At 37.7% G+C, this 9,106-nt stretch overlaps 1 long non-coding RNA gene across 1 annotated transcript in view; it reads left to right on the top strand.

Annotated features, from left to right (window-relative positions):
- Positions 1-2,543, top strand: part of LOC109211618 — an 8,735-nt gene extending 6,192 nt beyond the window's left edge. The window contains exons 2-3 of the long non-coding RNA XR_002065748.1: positions 1,216-1,398; positions 2,312-2,543. This is a non-coding gene — a long non-coding RNA (uncharacterized LOC109211618). The remainder of the gene's footprint in view (positions 1-1,215; positions 1,399-2,311) is intronic.
- Positions 2,544-9,106: the final 6,563 nt, after the last annotated feature.

Below are 9,106 nucleotides of genomic sequence, written 5' to 3'. Positions count from 1 at the left end.
GATTGAAATGCTTTAGTTCAAAATCTCGTATACTTTGTCTATTTAGGAGAAAACTGAAAAAGAAGGCAATCTTGAGTTGCCATAATAATCATCCAGTTAGCTCAAGTGATGTGACATGCTATTTTAGGAGATGATGGATAACACTCCTATCTTCAATTTAATGCTCTGAGCGGAAAACAGAACAAAAGGATAGCTATCACCAACTTGCTGCCTGCTTATATTTGGTTGCTCAGGAAGTAGTGAAAGAGTTAATACATTGCAATACATGATAGTTTGGGTTGCTCGGCCTATTGTTGCACTCTTGTCAACTAAAACCTCAAGTGTTGTAAATTTGCCCTGGGAACATTAGATTTTGTAGGCATTATGCACAACTTTGCTGGCATAGTAGAAGACTGAGAAGTTCAATGCAAGTCCAAGTCTAATTGGGTGAGTAGGAGCAAGATCTGCGCTAGCTGTGGCAGTAGCAGCCTACAAAAATAGAGCAATAAGCTTAATTAAGAAGAAGACAAACAACTAAATAAATAAAAAAAATAATTTGTCATCATAAACAACAAGGAAACAAATGCTGCAGCTAGACATAGAAGAAGATTGAGCCAAATAAGATAGCGTGGAACAAAAGAAACCTCATAAGCTTTAAGTGACTGATCAGCTGCCTCTTTACGATCATTCCATGATTTGAACTCTGCTAAATAGCGATAGTAATCTCCCTTCCTGGAGATGAAGTAAAAGGATGTAAACTTGTAATTTCAGCAATCAATTTTTGGGGAAAAAATAAAAGAAAGACAATAAAGTTAAATGTTTGGCATGCATTTTGAAGGCAAATTGACCTGCAATTGAGGAAATAACTGCAGCTTCAAGTGAAACAAGGTTGTTGAACCTTTCATATGTGACTGTCCGGTGATTGCTTTGTGATTTTTCTTCAGTTATTTCAGTTGTGTTATTCCTACAGTTGTAAATTCTGCATTTTGTGAGCTGTTGTCCAGTTCAAAAGCTACTGATAACTCCACTATTTTGAATTTTGAGTGTGATCTACACTATTTTGCTGCCAGTTTCTGCTGAAAACTTCTGTACATTTGCCTGCTTAATTTTTCAGCTATGTACTACTTATTTTGCACTAAGTGTGGCAACAGTTGTTTCTTTTTATTAAAATGAATTGTTTGGTTGGTTGCTTTGAGAAAATTGCTTGGCTGTAAATGTTTGGCATGCATTTTGAAGGCAAATTGACCTGCAATTGAGGAAGCAACTGCAGTTTCAAATGAACAAGGTTGTTGAACCCAGATTTGCGACTTGATCCTGACATGTTAAGGTTCAGTGCACGTTCACCTGTAGAAGCTTCCTCTGCACAACAAGCTGTTGTTCAAGTAAACAGTCGACCATCTGCTGGTAGTAACAATCAAGGTCAGTACGTACCAAATGTTATACATCTTCTTCTATTTCTTCTTCTCCTCCTCATTCATTGGTTGGGATTTTGCTTTGGTTCAAGGCAGAGTGGATATGGTAATATCCTTTTTTCTTCCTATAGATGTGCCTATTTCGGTATTAGAATTTGTTTTTAGAATCCAATGTGTAAACTGATGTCATATGTGAACCTCCTGGACTTGATCTGCTTCCCAGTTTCTGAGTTCAATAAAAAAATTTAATCCCACAAACTCCATCTTTAGATTGCACTAGAAGTTGGCTGGTGAAGTCCTCATTCCATCTTTAAATCAATAGATAAGTGAAATTTTGATTTCTTTCCATCGAAGACCTCTTGTTTAGAGATACTCTTCTTAATGCAAGATGGGCTTAAATTGTGGCCTTATTTCTGCCTAATAGTCTGCTTATTCATTGGCTTATTTTCTTCTTTTCCTCATCTTCTACCCTTTTAACAGAAACATGGATTAATCATAATTAGATGGGAGAAGTGATAGTTATTTTTATTAATACATTGTCTTTGGGGAGAGGAGGAGAGATTAGAATAGTTAAAAATAAAAGAAGACAAAGAGTAAGGGATATGTGTGAGAAAGTAATACTTTTTGACTTACAACTTGAATCAACTTTATCCTCAAGTTTCGTAAGGAAAAAAAAATTGAAATACACCAGTTCAGAAGGAACTATGGTCCTAATTGCATTAGCAAACAGTTCATGGCTTGGCATCTTATGGCCAACTTGGAAGATTTGAACTTCTTTTGTAGTTTCTTTTTGTTTTGCAACTACTATTATTGGTTCTGGAGTTTTCATGTTCTTTTCTTTTTTCATGGCAATTTGTGCTATGAGTATTCTTAGACTAGATTTCTTGAAGGGTAATAACTTTATTTATCCTCTTTTGTAGGTGGAGTAGATCAAGAAATGGATGATGAAAACAATGAAGAACTAGACCTTACTTGAGAAGAATTTTGAATTGTTTTAGAGGAATGTTCTAGGAATCTTTTGTTACCAACATTTTTGAAACTTACTTACTCTCTTGAAATGTACTAAACTTCTGCACTCATGGGGTAGAACATTTGCTTTATGGATATTATTTTCTTGATGGATAATTTTATATTATTAATAGTTTCATTTTATTTTGTATTTAAATTTTAGTGTTATTATAATTTATTATATATATAAATATTTACTTATAACAGGTGCTATATTTTGGTTTTAACTGAACTANTTTTGGAGCTTTTTCTAATACCACGTTTTTCACGTCTTCCTTCCTATCTGCATACCATTTTAAGAGATCTAAAAAATGGCCTCTTCTAGTAGAAGTTACACTCTCATCATGGCCCCGAAAAGGAATTCCTTCTTTCAAAAGATACCTTATCACATCAATTGAAGCATTCAAACGAACTCGATGTTCACTTTTAATTTTCTCAGATTGCTTGTCCAAAGAAGTTAGAATGGATTGTTCTTGGTTCATTAAATCTAGCATCATCTTGAAACATCGATTATGAACACTACTTACGTCACCCACATGTGATTTAAGTCTTTCTAAACCTTTATTCCAACCTCTAAAACCATCCGTTGTGAAAGCATCACCTACTTTTTTTTCCATATCCTCCAACCTCATTTTTAAACAAGTAACAATATAAACAAAATGCTGCATCTTGTTTAATGCTAAATTCTAACCATTGAGAACATGAAGTTTTAAACCATTCAGGATTAAAGTGACGCATTATTCCCCCACAATCTCTTTTTGGAAAGACAAAACCACAAGGTTGACAAGCTCCATTTTGTATATAATTTCTCCTTACACGGTCACGTAAATTAGGAGGATATTCTGAAATTGGTTTTCTTTTAGCAGGGTCGGGCTCATAATCCCACACTTTATCCGATGCTTGGGAAGGATTAATATTGTTGTTAATAACTGGACATGGAGAACTTGTCAAAGGAGAGCTAGAAGAAGCTGTAGAAGCTTAAGCTTTGTAAAAACTCGTGATCATATCGACTTTTGCTAGAAAAACCTAAAAATCATAAAACACAAATTTACTTGAAATTGTATGTTTCAAAATGCTATAACAAACTATTCTTTACTCTCCTTTGACATAGTTCAATTTGTAAACTATAAGATATACCAATAAGAACTCATGAATGCACAGTGCTAAAATACAAAGAGTAAATGCAACAAAAATTGAACACAGATAAACAAACATAAGTTCAGAAGGAGTTCGATCCCATGACCCCCCGAATATACAACAGGTTACAAAATTTCTATTAAATTGAGAAAGATGCAAACTCAGAGCAGCCTTTCAAACGTATTCACTAAGCTGAACCATCTAATTTTTTCAATAGAATGTCACTCATGTCCTCAGAATCAAGTAAATATCCTTTTAATCATCTATTCATAAATGATACTAGAGTAATACTTCTGTGATAGCACAATTCATTACACTAATTCATTACTCTTGAAGTTCATATTCGGGTCCCACACATGTTAGCACATTTAGCCGATTCCCCTTTTACAATCAATCATCAGTAGCTTAATCTCAAACCAAATTGGGATCAACCGTATGACTTACTTTGTAACAATTCTGCACTATTTCTATTTGGGGTTATTCATTCCAATACCAAAATAATTTGCCTCAAATCAGGAGTGTTCTAAAAGAAAAGGTATTTTTACTAACTTTAAGTTTAACTAAGAAGGGTCTAACTTCTAAGGGAGAAAGAGCATACACTAATACACATTGGAGAGTTGGAGGCAGACGCAGATTGTGGTCAGGGGCGGAGAACCCAGGTCCCAGGCCCAGCAGAGGCAGCAGAACCCTAGTTTTTTTTGATTTGGGAATTGGAAGAAAACGTTTGTGTTTAAAGTTGGGAAGCTTCTATTCTTTGTTTATTAGAAAGAAACACGTTATGTTTTAAATATTAAATAATGTTATTTAGTGTCTGTTGAGAGGAAAGTGAATAAAACGTTGTCGTTCAGTTAATTTGTGAAAAAATATATAATTAAAAAAATGAAATAAAAAACTGCTTTAATCGGGAATCGAACCCACACCTTTTTCCAGAGAACCCACAGCCCTTACCATTGAACCCAGACCTCTTTTGTTACTGGGTTCAGCATGATCTATTTATATAGACGTGGTAAATTTTTCAATACTAATACAGGGTTTCGGAATAAGTCACTGGGTTCGCCAAAACCCGCACCCACTACTGTACCTCCGCCCCTGCAACACATTTTTCCTAACCTCCGATGCATGAAGCCTTTTAAAAGGCATTCCGGCCCCTCACTTCCTCATTCTGAAAATTGCTCAAGTGTGTAGACCTATGGTGGAGAAAACGACCTAAAATTGTCATCTACCAACCAAGGTGAGTTTCTATCAATCTTTAGTGTTAATTAAAGTTTATTAGTACCATTATTAATAATATCAAGGCAATCTTGGATTTGTTAGAATTCTTTAAATCCTTGAAGAACTCAAGAATTACTTGAAATGGAGATTTTCAATAAATACTTTGAAGACGTATGTTCTTTTACTTGGATTTGTTAGAATTCTTTAAATCCTAGGTGGGAGGCCTAGAAGTAATGATAGCAATTAAGATAGGAGGACATAAATTTCACTAACTAGCATGGTGGAATGCTTATACTAAAGTGCATGCAACAAATGAGAAATGGCATAGATGTAGATAATCAAACAAGAAGAAAAGCATGATCTTCATAAGCTAAACAAAATAGAAGGCATGGATGACTAACAATGTAGATGGCTTATACGAAAGTGCAACAAATAAAAAATGGCATAGATGTAGATATAACAAACAAGAAGGAAAGCATGATCTTTATAAGCTAAACAAATAGAAGGCGCGAATAATACAACAACAATTTAGATAGAGGACAAAGATAGAACAACAACGACAAGTCACATAGAAAACATAGATGCAACAGTAACAACTCAAGATAAAGGAATAAATGTATATACAAGAAAAATACATCACAATATAATGCATGTCTCTCGTCCTTGCACGCACAGAAACACCATTCGTGCCATGAAGACATGATAATATAAAAATAATGGCTCGGCATCAACCTTCGTGGTTTTACTTTCGTCCTCACATGATAATATAAATACAATGGCACGGCATCACCCTTCGTGCTTTACTTTCTTCCTCACATGATAAGGTATATAAAATGGCACGGCATCACCCTTCGTGCTCTACTCTCTTCCTCACATGATAATGTATATGCAATAAAATGGCATCACCTTTCGTGCTTTACATTCTTTCTCACCAAGCATATTTATATCAATAACAAGCAAGTTAGGAAGCATGAATAATATCAAGATGAGTGATTAAGTAAATACTCCCAATGAACATCAATCACAGCTTTCAAGCCAATAACAGTTCAATAAACCTCAAGAACCTTATTGTTCATATATCTCAACAAATCTCAAAAGCAATTTTCAACTCAAGTATGGAATTCAATTATCTCAAGAATAGTTAGCGATGTATTTGTGATTGAGTATAGTGATGACCGAATTTAGTACATCAATAGTTTCACCAAAACTCCGTCAAATTTTAATCAAGTTATAATAAGCTAAATCATGGTTTCTAGCATTTAACTTCATATTCATTTTAATCTAGAAGTCAAGTAAAGCGTGAAGAAAGAAGGTCACATATTCCAACAAGGCACAAATAATCAAATAATCTACCCCCAAGCATGATTAACCCGGGCACATGCATATAGGCAAGTCACCTCATGTGACGACCCGGCCGGTCGTCTCATGAGATACCGCTCCATTTCCCCCATTTCTGCTTCTTTATGCTTTTTTATCCGTGTTTTGAGGTATCGGGTTCGTCAGATTGGATTCGGATTGGTTTTGGTGAAGTTTGAGACGCATAGTCTCTTTTAGGAAGGCTTAAGTTGGAAAAGTCAACTGGATGTTGACTTATGCGTTAGAGGGCTCGGATGTGAGTTCTGATGGTTCGGTTAGCTTCGGGAGGTTAATTATGACTTAAGAGTGTAATCGGAATGGGTTTTGGAGGATTGGAGTAGATTTAGGCTTGAGTTGGCGAAGTTGATATTTTGTGATTTCCGGTTGATAGGCGAGATTTTGATATAGGGGTTGGAATAGAATTCCGAGAGTTGCAGTAGCTTCGTTATGTGATTTGGGATGTGTGTGCAAAATTTCAGGTTATTCGGACGTGGTTTGGTTGGGTTTTTGATCAAAAGAGGAATTTGGAAGTTTTTAGAAACTTAGGCTTGAATAGGAGGTGTTTTGGTTGATTTAGTGTTGTTTGAAGTGTTTTGATGATTGGAACAAGTTTGAATAAGGTTTTTGGATATGTTGGTGCCTTGGTTGAGGTCCCGGGGGCCTCGGGTGAGTTTCGGGTGGTCAATCGGACCATTTTGAAGTTTAGAAGCTGCTGAAGTTTTGCTGTTGCTGGTGTTTTCGCACCTGCGGTTTGGAGACCGCAAGTGCGGTGCCGCACATGCGGAAAGGGAGCCGTAGAAGCGGATTTGAGAGGAGAGCCAGGGGCCGCAGAAGCAGGGGTTTGACCGCACCTGCGAAGGCGCAGGTGCGGAGAGTTGACCGCAGATGCGGTATGGTGCCCGTTAGTGATTTCCGTAGATGCGGAGGTATGACCGCATATGCGGTACCGCAGAAGCGGCTATAGTGCTGCAGATGCGAAATAACTGGGCAGTTGAATTAAAAGAGGTCCTTCGCGAATTTTGGGTTATTTCACCATTTTTAACTTTGGCTTGAGAGCTTTTGGATGATTTGGAAGGAGGATTTCAAGGGAACTTCGTTAAGGTAAGGATTTTGGACCTAAAACACAATTCTATGGTAGTATTTCATGAATTTAGGGCTGTAATCAAAGAAATTAAAGGGCTAAAAAGGAGGATTAGGGCTTGAGTTTAAGAGGCCTTTAAATGGGGATTTAAGGGGTCATTTGGACTCCGATTTTAGTATTCTTGATATGTATGAACTCGTGGGGAAGTAAGGAATCCGTTGGTGTGAAAATTTCTGAATTTCGAGACGTGGGCCCGGGGGTCGGGTTTTGGTAATATCGGGATTTATGCCCTTTATTGACTTTTTTCGCTTGGGCTTTGTGTAACGACCCGACCGGTGGTTTTCAAGAAAATTTGGAATGAATTTAAAAGAACAGTCTCAGTTGAAAGCCTTGAATTTGGAAGGTTTGACCAAGAGTTGACTTATTTGTATATGAGTTCGGATCGGAGTTTTTATGATTTGGTTAGCTTCGTTAGGTGATTTATGACTTAGGAGCGTGATCGGAATTGGTTTTGGAGGTCCGGTGTAGAATTAGGCTTGAATTGACGAAGTTAGTATTTTGGCGATTTCCGGTTGATAGGTGGGATTTTGACCCGAGGGTCGGAATGGAATTCTGAGAGTAGCTGTAGTTTCTTTATGCCATTTGTGATGTGTGTGCAAAATTTCAGGTTATTCGGACATCGTTTGGTCGGGTTTTTGATCGAAAGTGTATTTCGGAAGTTTTTGGAAACTTAGGCTTGAATTCGATGAGTTTTGAGTAATTTGATGTTGTTTGAGGTGTTTTGATGATTGGAACAAGTTTGAATGAGGTTATGGGTTATGTTGGTAGGTTTGGTTGAGGTCCCGAGGGCCTCGGGTGAGTTTCGGATGGTCAAGCGGACTATTTTCTAAGTTTAAAAGTTGCAGAATTTCAGTTCAGGTGTTGCAGAGATTTATCTCTTCGCGTTCGCGAGAGGACCTCTCGTTTGCGTAAAAGGAAATTGGAAGGCAGGAATTTAAGCCTTCGCATTCGCGTTTGAAGACACGCGTTCGCGGAAGGCTAAGATATTGTGCTACGCATTCGCATGGACCTGCTCGCGTTCGCGTATAAGGAGTTAGGGTCCAGCGGACTTGCTCTTCGCGTTCGCATCATGTGAGTCGCGTTCGCGTAGGTATGAGGAATAAAGCACCGCGTCCGCGGTGTGGGTATCGCGTTCGCGTAAGGTTAATTTTGGATAAAAATAAAAATTGGCTTCGCGTTCGCGAGGCTGAGGTCGCGAACGCGATGAAGGAAGTTTAGAACTGGGCAGAAAGTTTATAAAATATTTCATCCGCGATTTTGAGTCATTTTTACTCCATAGTCAATCATTTTGAGAGCTTTTTGAGGAAGATTCAAGAGGGATTCAAGGAGAAACGATTGGAGGTAAGATTTTTGAACCTAAAACGTGATTCTATTGTGTAATCTACCTGGAAATTCATGGAAATTAAGCCTAAAATTGAAGAACTAGGGCTTGGGATTTTGGAATTTGATTTAGGGATTTGAAGGACCATTTGAGGTCGGATTCGAGAACTTTTGGTATGTATGAACTCGTGAGGAGATAAGGAACCCGTTGATGTGAAAATTTCTGAGTTTCGAGAAGTGGGCCCGGGGCTCGGGTTTTGGTAATTTCAGGATTTGTGCCCATTATTGTTTGTTTTCGCTTGGGCTTTGTTCCCTTAGCATATTGTGATGTATTCGCTTTGTCTTTGGATAGATTCGACGCGCATGGAGGCCGATTTGAGGGGCAAAGGCGTCGCGAGCTAGAGATTTCGCCGGTCCGAGGTGAGTAATGATTGTAAATGATATCCTGAGGGTTTGAAACCCCGGATTTGCACACCGTAGTGCTATATTGAGGTGACTTGCACGCCGGATAGCGAGCGTGGGGTAGAGCACTGTTGGGGAT

This window comes from Nicotiana attenuata, unplaced genomic scaffold (assembly GCF_001879085.1).
Source record: "Nicotiana attenuata strain UT unplaced genomic scaffold, NIATTr2, whole genome shotgun sequence".
Classification (NCBI taxonomy): Eukaryota; Viridiplantae; Streptophyta; class Magnoliopsida; order Solanales; family Solanaceae; genus Nicotiana; species Nicotiana attenuata.
This window is presented reverse-complemented; position numbering and strand designations above follow the sequence as displayed.